General features: G+C 43.4%; 1 long non-coding RNA gene across 2 annotated transcripts in view; it reads left to right on the forward strand.

The window, feature by feature from the left end:
- LOC142066360 (uncharacterized) overlaps nt 1-26,848 on the forward strand; it is a 68,201-nt gene that overhangs the window by 20,591 nt on the left and 20,762 nt on the right. The window contains exons 2-3 of one of the 2 annotated variants that reach the window (XR_012663689.1): nt 12,779-12,929; nt 21,041-21,116. This is a non-coding gene — a long non-coding RNA (uncharacterized LOC142066360). The remainder of the gene's footprint in view (nt 1-12,778; nt 12,930-21,040; nt 21,117-26,848) is intronic. The other variant, XR_012663690.1, reaches the window with a different exon arrangement.

Here is a 26,848-nt window from a genome sequence, read left to right on the forward strand (position 1 = left end):
TAAAGTACCTTGTAATTTAGGTACCCTGACTCGGATGGCTGAGAACAAGGAAAAGGAGCCTCTTTTGTATGAGCTGTGGAAGAATCCCAGGGGTATGTATGGGCTAAAACAGCTGAGCTGGGTACCTAAAGCTGTGGCATGATCTCCCCTTGGAGAGGTGGTGTTTGCATCTGCCACGTATGATTCTTCCCCTTGCTTTTCCTCCTTCTCCAGAGGGAAAGTAAACAGTATGAGGAAATGTAACTTTATTTAGGCAGCTGAATATCCTAGATGGTTGTGGTGCTGCCGCCTTCCGCTACAGAAAGGTGAGGCTTCAACTGCCGTCCACCTTGGATGAGAGATGGGCAGGTTTGTGGTTCCAGAGTTAAGCAGTATTTCGGTGATGTGAATGTCTGTTCCAGCTGCTGGTTACTGGCACCACTTGGTGGTTTTGGTTGCTTATAGCCTAAACCATAGAACCACTGGTGATTATTAAGACCATATCTACTGTTTAATGTGATTGCACCTTTCTCCCTTTCATTTGCCTGTCATCAGCTAGCCCAGTTCTGATGCCATCTGCACTGCCAATGCAATGGAGGAAGACTCTTCTCTTATGCCTGCTGTTCTGCTTAAGGAGGAAGATGAGGTTGGAAGGGTCATTTTGGGTTGCGTGTGCTAGTGCTCAAAGAAAACCAGAGTGAACTCTGGGGCTGGAAAGGAGGGAGGTAGATGTGGTGGTGCTGAGCAGCCTTGCTCAGGGCTACAAGAGAGTTCAAATGAATGTATTCAGGGGAGCAACCACTGTGATTGATTTATGCACCTAGCTTTGAACCAGAAACTGTATAAGCAAGCAATAAATCATGGCACTGGAGGAACACAGAAGCTATTGCCTGGGACTCAGCAAGTTATGAGAAGGAAGAATAGAAAAAAAAGGGGGGGGGAGGAAGGAAGAGAAAGAAAATTGTCTATTTTTAATAAATTGTTTGAGCTTCAGTATTAGTGGGCTAGGCTTTGACTTGCGATTAGGAGCCAGCTTGGGAACCAGCGAGTGCTATCTTTGCCTTCATATAACCTCATTAACTCTGTAATGTTAAACATTCTTCAGCTGGGCTCCTTGGTTGTGTCTCTGGCCTGCTTTCCTCCCAGGGTAGCAGCCCATCTCATAAGCATCTCTGTGAAACCCTTGTAGTAAATGTTAGCGATCCTTTCCTAGCTGTTATTGTCTCTGCCTCCAGATAACTAAGCAGGTATACACTTAAGTCCAAGATAAACACTTCCTTGGCCTCTCATTTATTGCAGATATAAACTCCTATAAAGCTCGCCACTGTGCTAGCTATCATGCCCTCTATCGCCTTTTTGCAAAATGTAATCCATAAAATGCTTTCATGGTAACCTTATACATCGGCAACCAGCGATAACATCTCTAGGCCCCCGTGACAGACAGGAACTCGCAAGCATGGAGTTAATAATGCAAACTTTCAAAAAATGAAACTGGCAGAAGGAGACGAGGAGGGGAATAAAAGGGGCCGGTGTGGCTGTAATTGGGACCATGTGAGCTTCCTTAGAGAGGGATTAAGGGAAAGAGACAGGCCTTGCCCGCGAAGATTAGTTTCAATTAGACGGGCTGGAGGCGAAAGTCAGGACTTGGTGAAAGATTAAAACAAGAAGGGAGAAAGTTTCCATTGCTTTTGCTCCAGGCCTACACAGGAGGGTTCAGTGAGATCATGCTAATTGAAGGCAAAGCTTGCATGGAAGTTAGGAAGAACTCGCATTAATTGATTCGATGCTGCGATTTTTATTTTTTTTTCTTTATCCACAGTGGTTTTTTGGGTGGTGGTTGGTTTTGGGAGGGTTTTTTTGGTTGGGTTCCACACCCCAGCCCCTCACCCCCCCCAAAATGTAAAGAGGGAGAAACCATCCATAACTCTTCCTGTGGCTAAAATGAACCAGAAGGGACAACAGTGGACAGTTGCCTGCTGCCATGTAGTCAGTGCGATGCTCCATCTCTGTGATCCCCTTTCAGTTTAGTTTCAAGTATTAGAACCAAATTGGTGGTGTCATTGTTACCACCATACAGCTGAGCTCCTTGTCTCACAAATTAAAGAGTGTTCTCTTGACAGATTTGTTTTTCCCCACAAGAAGATCCAATTTAGAGCATTATTTAAAAGTACCCTCTGAAATTTACAGTATGGTAATCAACCAGGCTTGTGTTTTCCAGTTCTGAGGTTGAGTAGAGAAAACACGTGGTTTCCTTATGGCTACCATAAAAAGGAACTCTTAATGAAATGGCAAACGGTATTTTAGTCCATCTCTGGCTGGCTGAATACAGCACTAATGTAACTGTGATCCTAGTGAGGAAATTCTGTTGCTTTTCTCCTCCTGCCTCTCTCTCCCCTGCTTCCAGTTTCAGTGAAAAGGAAATAATGGAATCACAGAAATCAGAATTGGGGAAGATGGGCTTGTGTCGTCAGCCGGTGCAGGGTTCCCCTCTGTGGTATAGTCTTCAGTGCTTTGTCTGGTTTTCGGTGCAGTGAGCACTGAAATTACAATTACACCATTTCCTTTAAGAGGAAACTATTCCAAATATGAATAGGTTTCCATGTAAAGAATTTTCTCCCCTATCCCCTTGATAATACTGAATGCTATAGGAAAATGTATATCCAATCTTTCTATATTAGATCAATATTTTTATTCCATTAAACTTGTCTCTGAGGGGCAAGATACATCATCTTTTGCCAGATTTCTGTATCAGATTGTCACTATGTGGATTTTTGTTTCATAAAGCTTTGGAATTACAATGCCTAGTCAATTATAGTTAAATGCATTTTCACAGCCGGCCAGAAAAACATTAGCACTAATCAAAAACATCGCACCAACAGGGATTCCTAAAGAGATTTTTCTGTTTTGTTTTGTTTTATGAAAATGTTCTCTCAGCTAGAAGCATCAAAAGACAGCCATGAATGTGATCCACTAAAATATGAGAAAAAGAATTTGTGCTCTAGCTGCATTGAGATCTGTCTTTCTTGCGGATGACAGCTGATGCAAAATTTTTGTGTTTAAGCTAATATCAATACTCAGCAGGGGAGGTCACTCGTGACAGCTCTAATGCTCTAATAATGGCTTGCTACCATCCTCTGTCTTCAGCTTCACATACGCACATTGTTTCATTTCAGTTTCTTGGTTCCTGCTGCATTTTTCAAATTCACGGTGAAATTAGATACTGGGAGCTAATTGCTCAGTACCTTTTAATTTTTCATGTTAGAAAATGGAAACGCTCCGCTGCAGGATCTCGCCCGGCCACTAGATGACTGCGATGTTTCGGTCAATAGGGAGAACAAGCTACAGAGCTGGAACTCAGACGACGAACACTGTTGCTGCAGTGGTGACTGTTTTGTTTCATAAATATCCCTTGTCTAATACGCACATCATACCAACACGCCCTGGCATCCTCTTTCTTTAAGCGGTGCTGCTTAGCACAGAACCTGGGAACGCTCCAGCTACGGCTTGGAGGTGTCTCTGAGGGTCCTGTGCTTTGCTGTGCCACATCTGCCGCAGGACCCAGCCTTCGTGGCTGCCAGGATTTTCCAGCGATCAAGGTGACGCTGTGGATGTTTTTGAAGTGAATACGAATGCATCTGGGCTGTGGGAGGCTGCAGTTGACTGAACGTCAAATCTTAAAAGTTCTAAGACTGGACTATTGTTCAGATATAAAACTGCTGAGCAGAACAAATTGACATCATCTGCTACCTCTGAATGGCACCTAGACACAAACGTTGCTTTGTAATTACGGTCTGTCTTTTAAATGGAAACATTGACAGTATTCCAATTTTTCCCCATTAAAACCTAGCATCCCTGACTTCCTCTCCCCATCTACCTCCTCTTCAGCCTTTTTTTTTTTTTTTTTTTTTCCCTGGAGTTATTACATGGAAGCCTGATAAATGGATACTATGAATGAATGTTTTCCAAACATTGTAGGAACTATTAAGAAAGTGGTTTCCCTTCTTCGCCTTTTTCCTTCCCACACTCCTCCCACTCCCACCCCACGACTAATAGCACACAAATAGCACTTCATGTAATTTTGGCTACTCTCCACTATTCCAGGCAGACTTCAGGAAATCTCTTGATTTATTGTTGGGGCATCCAAAGGCAGCATGCTGCTTGCTTCCTTGAGGGATTCCTATTGGTGACATTTAGTAAGTTTGAGGTGCAGTATTTCAAGTAGGCAACATCCATATTTTAGTCAGATAACTCTATGTTTATACTTATAAATTGATTTAGTAATGAAATAAGCTCCTTTCATGATGCTTGCTGGCTTTAGGGTCTTTGTTATAGTATAGTCAGACTGTTCCTGAAGTTTAGTTTACCGAAGTAGGGCCAAAGTTTGCTATCCATATTCCCATATGCAGTCCAATTGAATTCAATAGGGCTATTCACATTAATAGGTAAAGCAGGATTTGGGACGCGGTTCAGAAAACCCATCAGGCATGTGCTTAAGGCCTACTGTCCTTTTGGTTCCCCGCTGCTGTTGTTGGCTACTCTAGGAATATAAATTCTGAAATGCTCTATGAAGTTGTTGGGTAGTGGAGTGGTGTATGTGGTCTCTTGCAGACTGGATGCTTGGAAAGGCTATGGTTCAGGCCAAACTTAAGGCTACAGCTGAGTGATTTGCCCTTGTATTTGGTTTTTGACTTCCTCTATGGATTGGTGATTTGTAACAGCCATCAAATAAAATAAATTCGCTGCTATTTCTAGGGTCTGCAAATGTTAGCAGTGTGCTTGGGTTTTCCTGTTCCCGCTTTTGGTACTAGTGCTTTAGAAGGACTAGTTAGTTTTTGGATGTTGGGGGTGGCTCTGTGGCTTGTGGCATAGGAGAAGACTTGGGACTGCTATTATTTGACTTGCATGAGCTTAATGTATATTATATTGGTTCCTGTACAGTGAGGGATACAGTTATCCTAGTTGGTCCCCTCACATCCTGGTTACATTTTTCGGTATTGAAATATAGTCCAGAAAAACCGTCAGAGACGGCGTTGTGGTAGATGCTCAAAGGGCTGTAGCAGAAAAATCTCCTATGCGTGAGACAGGATGAAAGAAAGAAGGGCAGCATTACTGTCCAGTAAGGCAGCTCTCCATCTCTCGCTCCTATTCCCGTCCTTCAGGGCCCAGGATTCTGACTGGGTTTCTAGGTGGGATATTTGTATGAAAACATTCTGGCCATCCTACAGTATTAAATCATCCTTTGAACGTATCAAAATCATGCAGGTTCAAAAATATCGTCTCTGGGTTTCTTGGATATTAGGAATTTGAGACTCTTAATGCACTGCTAACAGGAATATGGTCTAACTAGGTAACACAGAATATGCCTAATCCTTGACTAAATCTATCTATGTCTCTGACATGAAATTATTTGGAGAGGAAAAAAATCTCCAAGTTAATTGTGTGCTGTGCAGAAAGGATTCCTTTTGCAAGGTGCACAATGGTCACTTCAGATTGTAGGAGGATCAGAATAAGTCAGTTACGTTTCATCGTAGTTATTATGTGTCTGTAAAAGATTTGCATTCACTTTGTGATGCGTTCAAGAGAAATAGAGTAACTTAAATACATTTTAAAGGAACAATAGCTCATCTTGTGCAAGAACGGGAAATCTGTCAAACTTTGCTGTTTTCTTTAAATGGCCGGGGAGAGAAAACCTTTAATATTCTCAAGTGCTTTCGACTATATTTGAAGAGTGGTTTTCCCCTCGCATTTCAGTTGTTGTTAGGACAAAAACGAGCAGAGGTCTTCCAGGATGTCTTGAAAGCATCCTTCTTCAACTTTTCAAATTCCCTTTTTTTTCTCTTGTAGGCTGACATTTATTTGCTATGGGAAAAATGTCCTAATGTTTAAAAAAAAAAAAAAAAGAAAAAAGCGTTCCCTACAATTTCTCTTTTCTTCATGTTTTAATTGTTCTTTTAAACAAATTGAAAACATGTTTCAAGATGCTGAGTTGTGAGTTCTGGTTTTTTAGTTCTGGGTTTGAAAAGCTAGAGCGAAGCTCAGGACTTATGACGTGATACATGTGCTTTAGTCTGCTTATGTTTTGCCACCTCCTACCCCATTTTTTTGCTTTAGCCAAACCGCAGATCATATTCTGCCCAGGCCCCTCCACTTGGATACCTCTTTTTTTTCCCCAGATTGTAAAAGGTACCTTTCCACCTTGAAAGCTCTGATTTTTCACCCTAATCCTTGCAAGTGTTTCCATCCTAACAGTACTCGTTGCCACTAAGACTGGCATGGAACCAAGACTGTCCTTTAAAACTTCCAGGTGCTCAAAGTGGGCATCAGTGCATGGACGTTCTGTAAAGTTCAGATGACTCACTCTGCTACTCACGATGTAATTTCTGCCTCCCAGTCCTGAATTAAATTACAGATGGCATCTACTGCTTTGTGGACCTAAGTGCTACCTAAGGATCACCAGGTAAAATATGAAGAAACTTGTTAACAGTTGCTACTTTATAACTTCCAATGCTGTATCACTGGGTTCATACGTTAGAGGCATTTCAGAAAATGACCTTGCTGATATACCATGATGGAACGTGGCAGAGACTTACCAGTTTAGCACTGTACTTAATTCAAGCTCGCTTTCATTGGGGACCTGTAAAATCTTTCCATAGGAAATGCTAGAATAAGTAAGACTTCAGTTTGGACTCTCCGTCATGTGAGACAGGACTGTCATTGTTGTGTTTGGAAGGAGTTTCTCATGACATCTACTTGTGAGCTGGCCTAGTCCTGGCTGCATGAGAAAGGTGTTTGCAGAAGGCAGACAGATCGTTTATGGCAGAGAGAGAGAGGTGTCATTAAAAATGAAAATGCATGTTTTTTTAGACTTTCCTATCCAACTTCTTGCCATGAATGAAAGGTTAATTGAAAGATGTAGCTGGATCTCACCTGAATTCCTGCAGTGTCAAGCTTAGGCAATGGCTTATGACCTGGGATCAGGCGTTCCGGTCTCATTTGAAGTAGATTTATTTGCTGTTTGGCAGTGTTGTCCCAGAGTTTTAGTCCATTTTACAGGTTGGGTAAGTGACCTGTGACATTAGAATCATTTAGGTTGGAAAAGACCTTTAAGAACATCCAGTCCAGCCATTAACCCAGCACTGCCAAGGCCACCGCTAAACCATGTCCCTGAGCACCACGTCTACGTGTCTTTTAAGTACATCCAGGCATGTCCCTAGGCAGCCTGTTCCAATGCTTGACAACCCTTTTGGTAAAGAAATTTTTTCCTAATATCCAATCTGAACCTCCCCTGATGCAGCTTGAGGCCGTTTCCTCTCATCCCATCACTAGTGACTTGGGAGCAGAGACCGACCCCCCCCTCACTCCAGCCCCTCTCAGGCAGCTGCAGAGAGCGAGAAGGGCTCCCCTCAGCCCCCTCTTCTCCAGGCTAAACCCCCTCAGCCCCCTCAGCCGCCCCCCAGCACACTTGTGCTCCAGACCCTGCCCCAGCCCCGCTGCCCTTCTCTGGATGCGCTCCAGCCCCTCAAGGTCCCCCTTGTCCCGAGGGGCCCAAACCTGAGCCCGGCATTCGAGGTGGGGCCTCCCCAGGGCCGAGCACAGGGGCCCCATCCCTGCCCGGCTCCTGCTGGCCACACCAGTGCTGACACAAGCCCGGGGGCTGGTGGCCTCCTTGGCCACCCGGGCACTGCTGGCTCATGCCCAGCCGGCTGTCAGCCAGCACCCCCAGGGCCTTCTCCGCCGGGCACTTCCCAGCCCCTCTGCCCCAGGCCTGGAGCATTGCCTGGGGCTGGTCTGACCCAAGGGCAGGACCCAGCCCTGGGCCTTGTTAGACCACATACAATGACCTCAGCCCATTGATCCAGCCTGTCCAGCTCCCTCTGCAGAGCATTAACTTACTCTAGAGATGTTCCAGTTCTCTCATCTATAAGCAGGGGCAGCACCTATCGCTCTGAAAGGCCTGAAGACAAGCACTACATAGCCTTGGTTCTGCTGAGTGCTTTTTAGAAGGTTCTCAGCTTTGGATAAAATAAAGCTTTATACTGTGAAAGCATTATTATGTGTTAGGCTGAATAGTGGCATCCTTGGACAATTCTGGGACATCAGCTCCCAGTGAGAGCAGCAGGAATTTACCTGGTTCAAGAAGTATTTGGAATTCTGCCCAGAGTTAAGAACTTTTTTATTAGTTTAGACTTGTTTTTGAAGGGAAAAAATGTAACTGCACTCACAGGTATCTAAAAGCTCTTTTGGGGATGTAGCTTCAGGTTTCCCACTGATTTGAAAAGTATCCTTATCAACAGGTAATATTTATCTTTCTCCTGTTCCAATGTATTTCTCCTTATATTGTTTCTTTTCTCCTCTACCATCCATTCTTTCTCTCAACTGAAAAATTGAACTATGAAATAAACGTGTAAATTTTTTTCCACCACATTCTGATATTTCGTACATCTGCTTTACTTCCTGGATTATGACAACAGGTAAAGCTTCTCCCAAGAATAAAATAAACCATCCTCACAGAGTTATAGAAATCAGAAAGCTTTTAAATTGAATCTTGCTGTCCTGAAGTGGGCAAAACTCCTGACAATTGTGCTCCAGAAAACATAACATGAAGATATCATGTTAAAATTTTTTAGAGAAGTTTGAAGAGGAAAATCTAATGAAGCAGTAGAATGCAGGGCAATCTCCGGAGGCTCTGTTCCTGCAGCCTCTTTGCAGAGCTGTGTGGGACCGGGGCCTTTGTCTATTGAAAAATTGGACCAAATAGTCCCTCTCCTATCGCACTCCTCCCACAGCTTTAGTTAAATTCTCAGATCGTGAGGGCATGTAGGGAACAGCTGCTTATGATCTCTTCACAAGTGCTGGGTCATTGGTAAACAACCATCCCTCCACCCTCTTGGAGAAAAAAAAATTATACAAAAAATGTATTCATTTTCCTGATGATGAAGAGTAATGAAGAGCACGTGCACGCTGCACTAAGAGAGAGAGAAAAAAATGACAAATTAAATCATGTCTCGTTTGACAACCCTTTAAGTGTAACAGATCTGCACTTGTGCTGTCTGACAGGCGTGATTGATACCACGGAGCACTCGTCAATTTTTAAACACACAGACCGAACAAAGAACCACTTCATCCTGGTTCTTGTAGTTTACAGGCAGCCCAGTGCTACAGAGGGTAAGCACCCCTCCATGCAGTGGTGTTTTACTTGGCAATACACTGCATCTCACTGTTTGGACAACTATATTTATTTTTATGATCCTTAAAATATTGTAACCCAGTCAACTCAACAGTCATTTAAGGTAATTTCTGGTCTGAACAGCATCTATTTTCTAGACAACTTTACAATAATATATGTTTGCTGTGGGCCAAATTCTTTGTGTAGGTACCTCTGTTTCTGTGCCGTATTCATAGCTGTTAACTGGAAGAAAGTCACAGCATCCAGTAATTTCTAATAACTTGAAACGTAACCTCCTAGATGTTTTTGACTGTGCTGTTTATAGGTGATACTTAACATGGCAAAACAATATGCTTTTCTTTACATCTTGTTTGTGTACAGACAAACCAACCCACAGATAAGCTATTAGATAATTTTTTTTCTTTTTTGTGGGAAAACTCGGCCTGAGACAGATTGAAAATATTGGTCTGAACAGCTCAAGTGGGTAAATGTAAAAAAGGGTACTACTGTAAAAAGAGTCAAAGTCTTTAATTATCAGTGTTTTGCTATTGCACCACAGTAACGCTGTTATTGTGGGTCTTCGAAATGTACCAATAGGAGTTGGAGGGTAACGCTCTGTTGAATTTTACATTTCGTTCTGAAAAGCTGTAAAGATCTACGCTTAACATATCCTTCATCCTGAACTGACTACACAAAGTCACGAGAAAGTGTTATACAGGAGGATGACTCCACCACTGACGTTCATACGCCTCCGTGCCAGGACTTGTCTGCTACACGGTGTCAAAAATGGCTCGGCAGCTCAGAGCAGCCAGTAAAGAATGTGGCACAGCGCGGAAGTGGAAGGGAGAGCCTCTGCGAGAGCACTGTAAACAGACTAGAACGTAGGTAGTGCTGCGGGAGAAGGCAGAGTAGTGCAATAGCTTTGCTTTTTAAGGACTTAGATTAACCAACCCAAAGCATAGTTTGTGGAGCAACGTCCCATCTTACCCTGGGCCGGGAGCCCTGAAACTCCAGGAAGCAGTGATGGTCTCGCATCTCTAGGTTTCCTTAACTCATGAGTTTCTGTTTCCATGAAGTTATTTATTAGCAGGGAAAAAGAACCAGTACAGGTTTTAGTGGGTGTTGTGAATTAAATCCATGGTCTCTGTAAATCCAAGCCCCTCTTTAGACTGGGCTTTAGGAGATGCTTACATACATATCAGCTGAGTCAGCACAGGGATGAATTCCGTCATCTAGGCTTTCATTTTGTGTATCTTTACTACTTGTCCTGGGCCCTTAACTCCATTAAGCGTAGATGCACAACTCTGTTTATTTAGGCCTTTTTAATCTGACAGTTCCAATCAAGCTAATTCATCCGAGAGAGACCAACCATCCTTTTATTTATTTTAAACTATTTTACCAAGGTAACCCAATCCAGACCATCTCCATATCTTGTTTACAAGAGCGGCCTTGGTGACAACATCTGTCCTGTGTAAAATGTCAAAAAAAAACCCCCAAACCAACAACCCAACACCAACCCCACCCCACCCCCCCAAAAAAAAACCCAAAACCTAGCAAAAATCATAGAGGTAGCAGAGTTGGTATTCAGGCACACACACCAAAACGAGCCTCCAACATCGTTGCCTATGCTATTTGGAGACGAAAAAAAGGGCAGGAGGAGGTACCAGAGCCGTGGTCTCTGAGCCCATGTCGTCTGGGAGTCAGGCTACAGTACGTTCAGTGGAATTTGTTAAATGCTGGGAGCAGTGGTGGTTCGTACCCTGTAATCTCTGGCAGGAAGTGGTAGGCTGACAGTGGGATGTAAAATTGCTAAGCGTATTGCAGTAGGCTGTACCTCTTCTCTTTCTCTGATGTTTCTTTGTAGGTTTTGTGTGTTTTCAGAAGTAATAAAAATATCAACCTGTCTTCTACGCAAAATGGAGCTCTTTAACAGATAACTTCAAAATCAATACTATGCACAGGGAGAAGGGACGTGTGGAAGAAATAGTTTCATGCTCATAAAAGTGAATTGTTTATGAGGCAATAGGAGTCAGTCTCTTGCTGATGTAACCGATCAGGTACATCAGCAAGAGTAGGTTAAAAGGAAGGAAAAATGTTGTAAAAATCAGTCTTTGTGCCCTTTAATATTTGAGTGGTCAGAAAGGGGTTTGCGCTGTGCTTGTGGTTATTTGCATATTAAGCTGCTCATCAATGCTGAGCTGTGCTAAGGGGATTTTATGCCTTGCTAGTGAAAACTACTTATTTTGAACGACAATATGAAGTAGCTTTTGCCATTGGATAAACGAGGAAAAGTCTGATATAGTTCAGCTCTAAGAAGTTAACTTACACTGAAATGACAATCGCAGCAGGGCTTTTAAAAATACAGCAGCAGTTTAAATGAGATAACTGGCTGTAAGGGTGACAGTGCTTTGTGGCCCACAGCAGTGGAGGAAAGCTGAGCAGCTCCCATTGCTGAGACGCTTTGGCAGTACTTGATGGCTTGTCTTGATCCTTGCTGATCCCTGAAAGCTCTTGTATTTCAGGAAGAGGTGGAAGCCTGTGGAATTTATTTGTCACTTGAGCTAGTGATGACCATCAGGAATGAAACCTGCATAGTCCATTATTACTTGCCATTGTGTTGTACGTTCTCGTTTAAATTCACTGCTGCGCAGTGTGTGGTTTGGAGTGAACTTCGTGCTGGTGGAATGCTCCTTTCCGACAGGCTGCAGAGTAACGTTTTTTGCTTATATAAAGAGCAGGTAGGACAGTGGATGGCAGTAGCACATGCTACCTCTGTGCCTCCCTTGGCTCAGATGCGACGCGGTAGGGCCACCTCTGCTGTGTACCTGAGAGGAGAACAGACCCTGTGAGGAGAGCCGGCAGAAGTTTTGTGTTCCTGTATTTTGGGGAATTCCAACACATCTCCAAGCAGAAATGAAATAATTATTTTGCAAATCAAAATTAAAATACCTGCTTTGGTGAAAAAGCTATTTCTCACAGGAAAATGCATTCTTTCTGTAAATGTTGTATAACTGACAAATATCCCTTTGCTACTAAAACTGCAAAAAAGGATGTTAAATTTGAGAGAGGAAGAATTGCCCCGCTGGTCTTTCAAACTTAAACCACACCTGCCAGAAATAAATCTAATGAAAAACACTGTGTACGTGTTAAAGAAGGCAAACAAACATAACTGAGAAAGCTCTTTAAATGTATTATGGCTGAGACTTGCTATACAGATAAATGAGCCACATCTGCTCTTGGTATTGCACTCGCATCCATGTGAAAGAAAAGATTAAAACAAGATACCAACATAAAAGTAGATTGATACAGGAGAAGTGAGTGGGAACTCCTGCAAGCAGATTGTTAGATAGTGACTGCTTGGAATAAGTCCAAACCCAATTGCAGCACAGAGAAATTGGTTTTCTGTTGTACCATGTTTTCTGTAATGCAAACCTGTGTGTGTGTGTAGGTGGTGGGTGGTGGTGGGGGGTGGTATGTGATTGTCATTATGAAAGGCTTTTGCCAGCACAGTAGCTCAGACACCAGGGGATAATGCATTACACACTGATGCTTTCCAGGACGTTGATTCTAAAGCAGTTGTGGTGGGTTGTTTCTATCAGAGGATGCGAGTTTCTGAACCACTGTTTCCCACAGGGTGTTATCTTGGCCGTACAAGGTTAAGATCCAGCCTTACTTCAGAGAAGTGCCTCCAGCTTCCTGGAGTCTTCAGGTTTCACCCAGCACCACTGCGCTTTGAGGCTAGAGGCAGGGGATTCGTGTTTCAGACAATGGACAGAAAAATTGGGTAAGTATAATCCCACCTGGGGGAAAGGCTCACTTGTTACTTCAAAGACATTGTGTGTTAGAACACCCTGCTGAGATTAAAGCACTGCACAGAGATGTGCCACTTGTCCATCTCTGCTCAGATCCTACGCTGCTTCACAGGCTCAGTCACAAGGGGCCTGGCCAGGGTTTGGCTGGGGAACCCCCTGCTGAAGCTCAGGTACCATGTGCATGGGATTGATGATCCTGAGATGACAGACCATACCCAGAGCTGCATTACAAGCTGTGCTGTTTTTGGGGTCCAGCGTAAATATAGGGGCCTTGATTACTTGTGGCCATTAAGGAAATCCTGGAACGCTGGCTTTGCGCTGAGTAGTGGTAAGATCAACAACTGAGCTGAAAATGAGTAGTCATGTGTGGCTAAACCCTTACCTTCTGTAGTTTCAAATTAACGCAATAAATTTTGCTTCTTGTCCTCAACTAGTTTGCTATATGGTGCTTGACACCACCACGTTCCACTTCAGAAGTAGCAGGTGCTGATTGTTGGGAAACTTGATCCATGTATCAATTGTAATGCATCTTAAAAAATTTAACTTGCAAAAAATATAAAAGGGAGTCGGCAGAATGAGATTTTCTTCCTTCAGACCTGGAAAACCTGGTGGTGTCTGTGGTTTTGTAAAACCTCTCATACTTTATTTATTTTTATTCCTCTGCTAGCCCTTGGGTACAGATTACTTTCAAACATGCTGGTTTACTGTTTGCATAACACAGGCTTAAATTCAGTTAGAAATAGATCATTTTTCAAGTAAAAATCCCCAGAAAATAATTACAAGTATGTGAGGGTGTTGGGGAAAACATCAGAAAACTTTCTTGTTAAGGTCTGGTGACACCTGGCAATTAAAAATAAAAATCCATTTCTTGATCCAAACCTTCCTCCCTCTCCTTGGGGACAAATTAAACCAAACTGCAGAAGTTTCGAACATACTTCTAAATCCAGCATCGTTTGCTTCTGGGTAGATTCTACATTCTACAAATTATTTCTTCCTGGGAAAGTGTCTCAGATTCATATTAATGAGGATTCTGTGTTTGTGGTTAGGAGAAATTTAGTCTTGTGGCTTAAGCAGCCTCAGGACTCTCATTAAGTGGAAGAGGTTAATAATCTAAACTAGCAGTTAACTAGCTATGGTCAGCAGAGCCTTATTGCTTTTGGCTCATGCTGGCTAAGCTAGTCCCTTGTCCTTTGCAGTGCTAGAGCTGCAGGTAAAAACAAGGAGACCAAATAAGGCCAGCTGCAGACGAGCCATTCCTAATTTTAGCACTGGGGGACATGTTATGAAACGTTATGAGAGGAAATAAGATACTGATGGAAAAACTAGTTTGCGTGACTGTAAGAGGAGGTGGATTCTCTAAGAGTAGATGAGCTCTTCATTCAGGTGTAGTTTGTGCTCTGATAGCTTGAGAGCCTTGTCCAGCCAAGTGCTGTGCACAGTTAGCTCAGGCAAAACCCTCTCTTTCTTTGTGGGAGCAAATGGGCATGTCTTTGCAGCACAAGAAAAATATGCAGATCTCCCAGCTGTGCTTGCCCCACTATGCTATGCAGGGAGTCATTTCCCATAGCATGTGTCCAGCGTGCCAGACTCTCTTAACCAGACATCCACTGAAATAAATCATAGAATTACAGAACACTGGTTGGAATGGATCTCTGGAGGTTATCTCCTCCAACCTGTTGTTCAAAGCACGTCTAGTGAGATCAGATTGCTCAGGGTCATATTGAGTTGAGTCTTGAACTTCCAAGGATAGACTCCAGAACCTCTCTGGGCCACCTGCTCTAGTATTTGACTACCTCATGGTAAAGGAGGGTTTCCTTGTATCTATTTGGAACTTCCCATCTTCCAAGTTGTGTTTGTTGCCCCCATCCTATTGCCATGCACCTCCAAGAACAGCCTGGCCCTGTCTTCTCTGGATGCTCTGATCAGGTCAGCAATGAGGTCTCCTCTTTGCTTTCTCATCTCTGTGCTGAACAGCCTCACTTCTCTCAGGTTCTCCCTCTAAGTCATGTGTTCCCTATCATTTTGGTGGTTTACGGCTGGCTTTGCTCCATTCTGTCATTGGGCTTCCTAAACTCGTGAGCCCCAAACTGGACACGGTGCTCCAGATGCAATAGGAATGAGGGAAAGGATCATTTTCCTGGACCTGCTGGCTGCATTCTTACTAGTACCGCCTGGGATATGGTTCACCTAACTACCAGCAGCATGAAGTTGTTTTGTGGGTCAGGACCTTGAAAGAACCAGTGCAGGTATTCCTGACATTGAAAAATTGCTGCAGAAATTGGAAGGGAGTCAAAAATTAGCTCTGTCCTTCTAACAGCCGGTGGAAACTTTAGTTTTAATTGCACAGACCCCAAGCAAATTAAAAAGAAGCAACCAAATCAGTTACCAGGTTGGCTTCCTACAGTGTCCTGACAGGTCCCAGAGGCCTCTGCAGAGGCAAGAGATTTGGCTGGCTTCTGCCACATCCTCTCTGCCTAAGTTTAAGAAGGTAAAAGAAATTCTAATCTCTAAGTGATCTTTGTGCAGTTACGGAGCAGACTCTGCTCCTGGTGGAGAAAATAGGACATGATCAAATATCTTTAAGTTATGGCCCCCTTCCTTTCTGATGTGTTTTATTTCAAGGAACAATTTATTTTAGCCTGATGTCTCCTATTGGAGCATCCACGGATTTATCTTCTGGCATTTTGAAAAAGAGATCCCAAAATATCCAGAAAAATAAATTTCATTCAGTTTCACTAAACTTTGATCTGAGAACAAGTATCTCAGACATTGTCTGCAAATCCAAAACATGCTGAAGAATCAAACAGAAACATGGTCTGCCTGAATAGACATATCTGAAAGAACAAATCTCCCTTTCATCACGGCAGCATCACGTGTTGTCCATCCCGTGCTAACGCTGCTCTGAAATGGTTTTGCAGCATGCTCTCAGTTTGCTTATAGGGGAGATGCCTGCTGTAGAAGTGGAAGGAGGTTCATTACCTGTTGTTTTTGTAAGAGGTAGCAGTGCTTTTGCTGCCTGCAGTTCATAGGGGACCATGGGCTCTAGGGTGACAGGGCTCCTCCCTGCTTTATCAACGGGCAGATGAAGTTTGGTTGGGGTGGGAGAAGCTCCAGTTGCTGGTCACAGAAAGTAGATGTGCTCTAAATGCATGGGAGGCCCCAAGTTAATGCAGTTTGGGTCTCTTTCTGAAGCCTCTCTCTTCGTATGTCAGGAAAGCCGTCTCTGCACTAGCCGTTCCCCTTGGGAAGAAGTGCCTGGGACTCCAGCCTAGCCATACATCTCTGTCAAAATCTCTATGAATAAATTAACCTTTCTAAAGATTAGTGCACCCTAATACCTCAGGGTTTTTTTTTCTTGTTTTTAACAGAACAAATGCTAAAAATGCCTTGACAGACTTTGCTAGGCTTTGTGCTGTGGATCATCTACAGAGGATTATGCTGCGAGTGGCATTAAAGGCACAGCCATGTGGTTATGGAGGGTACTGTCTTGTCTCCTCCTCTGGAGAAAGGCTTTAGCGTATGGCAAAACATATAATTATGAGTAGGAAAGCCTCATTAGGGCAAATAATAAAGAAGCTAATGAGAGCTCTCATGCTTTTCCTTTTAAAACCCCTCGAATTCAGACACCTCCCAGTGTTTCACAACTGTTAGTTCACCAGACCAAACAACTCACCAGGCTCAAACAACTTTGAAGGTTTTGGTAGCTACACTTCACACTCAGAGAGCTAAAACTCTGGTTGCTGACTGTATCTGTGAAACAATGGGCTCAGTGTCAGCACCCCAGTGGGCTTTTGCCAGCTCCTCTTCTTGAGTCAAGCCCTTATTTTGGTAGAACAGACTGTGGGGAGGTCGGGTATCTGTTGCTGTTTTCTCTTGCCATTGAATTGCTGGAATTGATCTGATCCTTTCCAGGCGGCTTGGGCGGGAGGGGGCCATTCCAAAGATGGTGGGGAGTGTTTTGATTTTTGATCCTTTTGAGATGAATTATGGGGAGGAAGCTGTCTGCTATCAGAGGAATTAGTCAAATTCCTTGTCAGATGTGCAATCCCATTAAAAATGCATTATCTGTTTTCAAAGCTTAAGTATGGGTGTTGGTTGAGAGTCTTTAAAATATTATTGTAAACTTTCACTGAGAAAAAGTATTCCTGAGTCTTTCATGAAGGCTAATCCCACTTCAACTACTGTAAACCATCAACTTCTGGGGTGGCCTTCCCAAGCCATGCTAGGCAAGAGCGCGCGTTATTCTGGGAAAGCCCCCCTGGAAGATGCACACATTTGTTTTACGACATTGTTACCAGCTCTCAGCATTCAGCTGATTTGTTCTGATAATGATTCTGCGTCTGCATGCCTCTTCAAATTCTCCCTTGTGCTTTTCTGTCTGGCATCTAGAGTTCAAATAACTATCTGAATCCAGGTTTGAATGTGTCCTAAATCAGATACCTGACTCTGGTTCCTGCGAAGAGTAAATTCAGAACGCTTAGATTTATATGCTCTTAACTTGAATATCTTAAAAGTAGATGGAAGGAATCTCAGTCAAAGCTTTAAAGTATGTATCTGTGGAGGGAAGCCACAGTTTTTTCGGTGAAGGATTAACAGGATATCCTGGAGGATGCAATATCGCTCGTTCTTTTAAAAGCATTCCTTGGTTGTTTATTTTTTTAAATAAACATATAATGGTGGCATTTAAACTTATCTATTTAAAGTAACTATTAGTTGCAGAATCACATACTCTTCCTATTTTTTCTTATTTTTAACATGTAAATAAGATTTTCAGGAAAATCTCATAGGTTTCATGAATGCCTTTCACTGATATTCACAACCATAAAACTACCGCAGTTGGATTTACAGTAGCCATGGCGGGTCATAAATGGTGTTCTCTGGCTGGCTGAACGCTATACATAGGTTATTTGCCTTGAACTTTGCTCACCTGAATTGTTGGTGTCTTAGAACAACGGCGTTTCCACTATTTCTATTTGTGGTCTAACAGTTCGACCTCAAACTTTCTTACGCTGATTGGTTTAACTCAAAAGCTTAACATCAGAGCAAGGTGGGATCATTTATGCTAGCCAATCTACTTTGCTTGGCGGTGCATCACAAACACCAGAAAAAAATGCTGTCGTTCTGTATGGTATCTTTAATACCTTTGTCACTCTGTCATCTGAGCACAGCTGGAATCGCTAAGAATCTGCTACTCGGGGCATGTAATAAAGCTATGTATTTTAGTGATAAAAAATAGGGTGGTCACCTTTTTAAAGGAAGGAAACAGCCTTGGCTGGCAGGCGATTCTTGCTAGGACTGTGCCAGCACTGAGGGACATGTTTCATGCTACTCTGTTTTTTCTGTTCCATGAGAGAAGTTGGCAGAAAATAGGCAAATTCCTCAGGTCTGGCTGAATGCTCTGGCACCGTACAGTAACCATGTTTCCTGCCTGGTTCTCTGGCAAGTGTGTTAGTTTCTCTAACAGCTCCAGTCCTCTGTGTCACTGCAGGCAAATGAAACACAGCTTGGTGCTTATCTCCTGAAATACCAATAAAGTCAGGGGTTCAAATTGCTGTTCGGCATCATTGCCAATTCACCTGTTAAAATATTTTCCAGACAACAAAGTAGGAAAGGAGTACATGCACATCATAAATACTTGGGATAGTGTGTTATGTTTGAGGCTTTTGAGATGCTTTGATTTTATTTTGGTGGTGGCTCCCAAGGGATCGCTTTGGGACCTGCAAACGAATGCCGCAGAATGAAATAAATTGTGCGGGAAGGTGAAAACCAGCTTTGCTCTTTCTTTAGCCAATCCATATAAAAAAAATCAGCCCAAAGGTTTGTGACTGAGAGTTTAAAGAGTTTCCCTCTCTTTTCTGCTTGCTAGATGAAGGAGCACCAGCAAATATTCTCGTGCTCCCTTCCAGGTTTGGTAAGCAGTGAATCTTGAGAACATAAGCTGGTCTTTACCTTACAAACCTGCCACTGCTCTTTGCAGTTTTGGACTGGCAGAGTTCACGTTGCGACTAACATCAGAGGCAGAACCCTGCCTGACGCTATCTAGACAACTTTGTAACTGCATCAAGCTGCAAGAGAAGAAATTTCCTTGTATTCCAACTGTAGAAGCAAAGATAATCAAACCAGTAGGAGCACTTCAAATCTTTTTCTTACCATTTTCAGCAAAGCGGAGAACATGTGGTCCTCAGGTCTTCAGAAGCCCCGTGCATTTAACGATGTACCATGCAAGGCAGCTGTAACGCAACTTATTTCCATGCTCTAAAGCAGAGATGATGGCACTTCAACACTTCCTTTGCTAGAACAGGCTTATCTCAAAATTTTATGTTATTTCAGCAAAGTGGAGTGTTTACCATAAATAGCAGGGCCTGCAGAAAGCCTGTTGCAACACTCTTCCTACTGTAAAGCAGCAGTACCTCAAGCCTGAACTAATTTAGGAAGGCATTGGCCATATGATTTTAATACTAACAAGTGGAGCAAATTTGTGAGTGGGTTGTTGGCCAGTTTCATAGTGAGGGGCACCTGCAATCGATCAACACGGCTCGTACAACAAGGTGTCAGTGCATGGGCAGAATAATAAGAATTTGGTGTGTACAGGGATCGCTCAGGGGGTAGGGAGGTGTTAACATGAGGGAGGAAAGAAAACATTATGGTGAAACATGGTATTTGTTGGTTAGTTAGCAATCACATCATTCTCAGAGATGTGAAAGAAGCAGGGCAAGAGATTAAATGTGGCGAGGCGGGTAAGGTATGGAACACCTATGGCTTCTGCTGCTAGCTGGAAAGCTCAGAGGTGGGTAGCATGGGGAAGATGTAAAGCTGACGGTGGCAGAAAGCGGTCATGACCTCCTTTTGTGAAACAGGAGGGGGCTGCCATTGCGCACAGGTTATGTGGGTCTAAATGCAAGCACTCTTTAAAAGGGCATTGTGGTTGTGAGACCCAACCCAAAGGCTGGTGAGAGGACCTGAGTCCCAGGCTCCTTCTCCTTGGAAAGCTCAGGTGGACTGCTGGCCAGCCCTCAGTGGCATCTAATGGCTGGCTAATACGATTCAACGAAACCTGTCATTTTAGGGACTGCGTTGAACATAAGCGTGCTCTGCTGTGATGGAGTAGAGCTAGGAAAAAGCTCCCGATTCAGCTTCCCCTCCAAGTGCGGTGCCTTGCTGAGGCTTTCCTGGGGAACTAAGCCTGCCTCTTCCATACTGACTGGGGATGGGCAATGCCTAACGGCCAGCTTTTCACCCCTGTGCCCTAGTTCCCCTGCCAAAGCCAACACGTGGCTGCCACAGGGAGGTGTACCAGGGAACCTGGCTCCTCTGGGACACAGTGTTTTGACAAGTATGGGTAACATTGCAGGCAAATGCTGGAAGACAGATCCAACCTACGGACACTGGCTTGGCTTTCTCAGGACAGGGCAGAGGGGATGTGTATGGGCATGTCTGTTTGCCAAAGAACAGAAGGATGAGGAACAGTCACCTCTGGAAAAAGTTTTGAAAATGCAAGAGGGGTAGATATCTTGGTGTCATGTGAAATGGAGTCTCTCAGAGTCACTCTAAACCTTATGCTCCTTAGGAAAGATGCTTCCCAGCTGTGTCCTGAGCTATTACTTAGGGTTTTTTGCAGGGATGTAATTTCTTGCCCTATTTCATAGGTTTCTCCCTTCTCACAGCATCCTGAAGGGTGATATCAGCACGTTGTTATGTTCTTTCTATTGCATGCCAACTTCAGGTACGTATTTCCATTTATCTGAATAAGCATAGAGCTGCAGTCACATGATCTGAGATTAGAAAAATATGGACTGTCACAAAAATGTAGGGCTCTGTTTGAAGGAACACAGGTCACCTCCTGATCTCGCCTTCCCCTCTGACAAATGTCTGGAGCTGCGCTGTCCTACTTGAGTTCCTTTGTCTCTGTTTGCCTTTACCTCTGTTGCTTTATTTCTGTATTGCTCAGGTAGCCTTGACGTAGCAGAATATGTACGCTCCAGTTCAGGTGGTTCATACGTGCTACTGGCAGCATGGCTTTGTTGTGTTAATGGCATGCGTTTCTGCACATCTGAAATAACACCAATCTTCTTTCTCCTTCCAGATGAAGAAAACCTGAGCCTATGTTCTGGTTTGCCAGTCGCTGTTTCCTGCCACTTGCAATGGCCTCTTCCCAGGAGGTAAGAAAATAACCTTGCGTACTTTTTACCAACGGTAATCTCTTGTTTTGGCATTCTGTGAATGACTGGTTTCAGGCAATTCTGTCAACGTACCTCGCCAGCAACCAGGTTTTGGATGTTTGCTTTGGGAACATTTTGTGGTTGAATGGCTGTGTTCCATTCCACATGTAAACATGGGCAAAAACTCACATTTAACAGTTCTAAACAGTTGGACTCCCCTTGTCTTCAATACATTGAAATTTTGCATAAAGTACAGAACAATTTAGTAGCAGGAATGCCCAGGTCCTGCCAAACGTATGATTTTGTTTTATTTTATTTTTAAAAATGCCCAGCACAAAGACTGAGTCTTTATTTGGAAGGAGATGTCAGGAAAGCAAAACTTAATTGAATCTCAGACTGTACAATTGGAGTCATGTCTAAAAGGAAAGCTGTCTTTTCCCTCAGCATGCACTTGTACTGGAGGCCAGTTTCCACTCTCATTTGCATGAGTTTAAACCACAGTAACTCTACATGCGACTGTGCCAGCATGGCTTGAGATTAGAATTGGACCTTCAGCTATTTCAAGCTTTGTTTTTACTTTCTTAGTCATCTGATTGATCGTAGTGATGCCAATCTGGTTACTTGCTGTAGCCACGCAGAGGAGTCTGGCCGCAGCAACAGGACCTAGTGTGTGCTCAGCACTTTTCAAAACCCAGATCCGTGTTACTAAATGTTGCATGCTGTGCTCCAGTGGGAACAGGAGATATATGCATCCTTTAAAAAACAGTAAGCACTGTGGTATGAGGAGCCTGTGACAGCTTTTTCCTATGGATAACTTTATCTTTCAGGGGTTTTCTAACCATCTGTTGGAGGCATCCGCCACAGCTCCTCAAATAATGGAGCCCATCCTTCATATAGAGTCAACGAAGAGCTGCTCCTCCCATGTCACAGGGCTGAAGCCTGCCTGCTATACCAGGGAGCACTCTCAGCTCTCATCTCCTGCCTTCCTGGGACAGGTTCCCAGTCTGTCCATCAGGCAACTTATGTTAAGCATTACTGCAGAGCGCAGTGTTAGTTCTTGGGGATGTTTGCTGTACAGAGAGCACGAAAAGCTTTGGAAAGAGAGGTCTCGTTAGGTCTGAAAACACAGAGTTCTGTGCACATTAGAGGAGCACTTTGAATGGAGGTGGAGCATAAAAAGGCCTTTGTCCAGAATCAAACTTGGCTCCAGTCAAAATGGAGAAGCAAGCAGATCTTTTCCCGCTTCTTTTGGATATGAGGCAGAAGATGAACATGTTGAGCCCTGTATGTTTGGGCTACTTCGTTTTGTACCCTAGATCATTCATCTAGAGCCAACCCCTTACGCATCTGACTCACGCTCCTTTTACACGCTCACTGGTCACCACAGAAGTGCAAGTTGTACTGCTTATGTCCTTACATGTATTTATGATAAGCTGACATCCACTGTGTATTAAAAACCCCACCATTTCCATACCTATTTTAGCTCTGTGCACAAGCTCTAAACATGTCCTTTAGGTCTCTGAAAGTAGGGCCTTTTCTAGTAAGGGCTCCAGGAATAGCATAGCGCAGACTTTCAGGCATTTGCAGTTTAAGGGCACCTTCTGGCTTGTTGAATGTCCCCGGCGTATTCCATCATGGGTTTTCATGCATAGTCTATGGAGTACTGATGATCTCTGGTAGCACTTGTTGGTGCTCCACAGGTTTTCTGATCACATGATGCTGGCATTCTGCCTTATTTCCAGCTGCTAAATTGCATTCAAAGGCCATTTAAAATACTTTCCTAATAAAACTTGCCTATAAAAATAGTTACTATAGCTGCTGCAAGGATGTTCTAGGAGCGGGTCCAAAAGACGGTCCCTGCTGAGATGAGATCCACCCTACTAAAAAAAGCTGAGAAATCTCAGCCTTAGCAGAATTTCAGCGGAAATTAACAGCGGCAGAAAAGTGGCAGCGGAAGTGTTAATCAAATCGTGTGCTTTCGTAGTTAATGCACAGTCACTCCTGCAGCTGATGAATAAGATAGGGAGCATGGCTTGTTGGGTACAGTTTCTAAGCTGTTTAAATATGTTACAGCTTTGCTTTTAAAGTAGAAGAGCTTGGATTAATTGAGTAAGTGGCACTTAAGAGATTGCAGGTTAGGAGGATGCAGAGTGTAGCTAAATGCAGCTTGGGTGTTCGCTTTTTTTTTTTCTCTCTTTAAATCTGTGGTTGCACTTTCCCTGTAGCTGTGGGGTTAGGACAGAGCCGATCAACTGCAGGTTTTATTGCCAGTGAGCTGAGACACACAGCTGTTTCAATTCTTTGATCACAGAAGATAGCAGAACAAGCAAACCCAATGCTGATGCAAAATTCTTTTTAATTCAAAAAATCCCTCTGTATAAGCTCAGTACAGCTGCTTGGACTCCCAGAGAGGGGCAGGAATAGGGGCAGGGGCCAGGGGAGGGCAGGCAATCCGTACCTACAGTGTCCCTGTGGCAGATGGTACCTGCCGAGTCTTCTTTCTGGCCAGGTATGACCAATCCTCTGTTTGCCATTCCATGCTAGTGTCCAAGTGTGCTAGAAATGCGACTTCTAAAAAAGTTATTTTCCCCCTATACAGAAGAAACTCTGGGAAGCTAGCTTGCTTCGCTCTCAGTTTGCGTGTCCTGGTTCCTTTCGCATAGGTGGGAACCGTATGTGTCTACCTCAGCCTTATCTAACCACCTAGCTTGACGCTTTAACTTACCCTTCTGTTATCATTAGCTCGTCAAAGAAAATACTTCCAGGACTTTATGACTCACATCTTGGAAACCCCTTTTTCTTCTCAGTACTTTGGTCCAGGACAGAGACTTTTTTTATTTTGTGTTTGGACATGCCTGGTGCATATGCCAGATACCACAAATAGCCCAATCTCTTTTTTTCAACAGGCAGCATCTGGACTTTTTCCTTCTGTGTCATTACAGTCGTAGACTTTGACCTGGATTCTCTGCTATATAAAGGGTAAGAGCAAAAGAAGAAGCTGTCAGGGAGCTGGTCCCACTCAGAGCTTGTTTCAGAACTAGATGCCGCCTTCTGTTTTGCAATGGGGATTGAAGGGCAATCATTACAGGAACTCTTTCTTTTGAGCCCTAAGCCCATACCAAGAATATAAGTGGTAGAGGAGGTGGTATTTTTCAGACGCAGAGGGGAGCTTTCCCCCTAACAGCAGATTGCTGTATTCAGCCAGCACAGTTCCTTGTCATGAACTTGCATTTCTAATTAGATTCACGTTAGGCATGCCCCCACCTCCAGTTGCCTCTGTCCCCGGGTCCTTTCTTCAGGGGATCGTCACTCCATTGTTGCAAATTTTATTGGTCTCTGCACAGACCTGTGCACATCTCCGAGGATGCCTGTAGCTCTTAAAAGCTTTCTACTGTGCTGCACTCCAAAAAATGTGGAATAGTCTGATTGTGCACAGCAGCTGCAGGAGAGTCAGTGTGGTTTTCCTGAAGCTGTGAGTCCCTTTGGAAATGGGCTGAAAGTTTTTCTGTAGCACCCTCTTTTTGCTCTCTCCTCAGTCTTTCCTTGTGATTCCTTGAGAGAGCACGTTGCAACGCTTTGTTCTGCAGTGAAATCAAACCTGGGACGTTCTGGGTTGATGCTAATAAAATGGCAGTGGCGGAGCTATACAAGGTGTAGGTTTTCTGTCTTTGGAATGATCTCTGTTGCTCTGGCTGCAAGTGGAAAGTATCTTGTTTGGGAGTGTTAAAACATCGATTTCCAGGGGTACATAATTGCCGTCAGTGAATTTCTTTTTTTAAACTTACCTGGCTTTGAAACATGCTAAAATTCAAAATTTTACATTGCTAATTGGACTATTTTAACAAGATCTAAGATTCCATAAATGGTCTTTAAGATGCGTTTCTTCATTTTTGTTTTTTATGGGAAAGCTAACATAGGGTGATGGGGTGTTTTTAGTGAATTCTAAGTGAAATACAAGAACTCTTTCTTTCAAAGTGGTCTAATTCACATGTGGGCATTGAGAATTATATTCTTTCATCCTGTTTAATATTTAAGTGTCTTAATTTTTCATCTGCCATAGGTGGCATAACATAGAGGGATGGCACTTATCTTTGTGCATCACTAGAATGTGATGCTTCAGACTTTTGGGATCATTTTCTAAACAAGGGCTGTGTAAGGCTGATCTGACCTCGCTTATCAAAATCAGGAGAAAAATTACTTTACTAAAGCCGGCGTTTTCTAAAGTGCCGTACGTGTTGGAAACATAAGTCAGCTCTAAAGTGTTATTTGTGCTTTTCCTTGTGTCTGTCAGTGCCACTGACGTTTAGGCCACTCTTCGGGGTATCATTTCCTAGGTGCCAAGCACTGAGGTGCCCGTATTGGCTTCAGTGATGCTCGGCCTGTAGGGAAATCAGGCTACATATTCAGGAACCTCGCTGCAGGCGTGTAGTTTCTAGTCAAGGAATGAACCCTGTGCGGGTTCTTGTCTTAACGTTACTATAACAATCTTTGCCAGTAGGTGGGGTTCCAATCCTGTTAAAAAAACCTGGGAAACCTTCACTATAAATGCTCGCTCCTCTTGCACTTGCATACACAAGCTGGCCACATCTGGAAATGTTTGATTTGATATAGTGTCGTTTTACATTGCAGAAATGAGCGTAAGCGGTTTTTTAACCCACCAAGTGAGAAATGTGATCTGGGTTTTACTACCGACCCTTTAAATAAAAAACAGATCTCTTATTAAACCATTATCTATCAAGGATATGGAGAGAGTTAGAAATATCCCAGGATCAGAATAAAAATTGAAATGGACACATTTCTGTCTACTGTCCGTTCCTGACAGCCTGGTCCAGTCATGCAGAGCTGAAATACCTCACAAGAGGAAAACCAAACGCAGAGAGACAGCAAAAAGAAACAAACTCCTATCCTATCCCTGTATCTGTGTTTGTTTCGACCATTTCCATTCAAGTACAGGGCATTGCTTATAGGAAATCACTGAAATGTATTATCATGCATTGCTTCTTATCAAGATTTGGATAAAATCTTCTCTTACAAGCTTCTTGAGCAGCAGTAGATCAGGGAATGCTGACTGGGTTTCTTGCAAAAGCCAGTGTATTCACAACTGCCTACTCTATGCAGGCAAAAGATAGTGAGGGGAGCAAACTCCTGGCTAGCAAAGTAGAACTCAGAAATAGTGTGCCCTTTTGTGCTAGTTTGAATGCGCTAGTTTTTAACCCTGTGTGAATTGCAGCTGATCTACAGCTTTTGGGGTTCCAGTTTAAAGGATGCATATGAGCTAATGCAACTAGTTCATTCACATGCTTTCACCCCCGTTTGATCGAATGCTGCTTCCTCGCTGAGAGGGGCACATCCCACTGGCTTTGGTAGAGCTGCTCACATGAGCAAAACTGGAAGGATTTGACTCTCTGTGAATTATGACAGTTGGCATCTGAAATGAAACAAAGATCAGATCTGAGATGGATTTTTGCCATCATGTTGCATTTAAAAGCTCGTATTACTTTGGTTGTATTACATTGCATCACACTCGACCGAGTCAATGTGTCATAAAGCTGCCTAATGTAATTGTACACTGCATAAATGCAACTGAATGCCTCCGAAAAGTGATACTTCATGCTTGCTAGCTAACGCCTCGGCAAAGATTAAATCCACGGAAAGTAGGTATGTCCAATTGTTCGTTTGGATCAGCAAATAATTCATTACCCACATTATCTTTTTTTGAAATGTCACTGCAT

This window comes from Phalacrocorax aristotelis, chromosome 19 (genome assembly GCF_949628215.1).
Source record: "Phalacrocorax aristotelis chromosome 19, bGulAri2.1, whole genome shotgun sequence".
In the NCBI taxonomy this organism is placed as follows: Eukaryota; Metazoa; Chordata; class Aves; order Suliformes; family Phalacrocoracidae; genus Phalacrocorax; species Phalacrocorax aristotelis.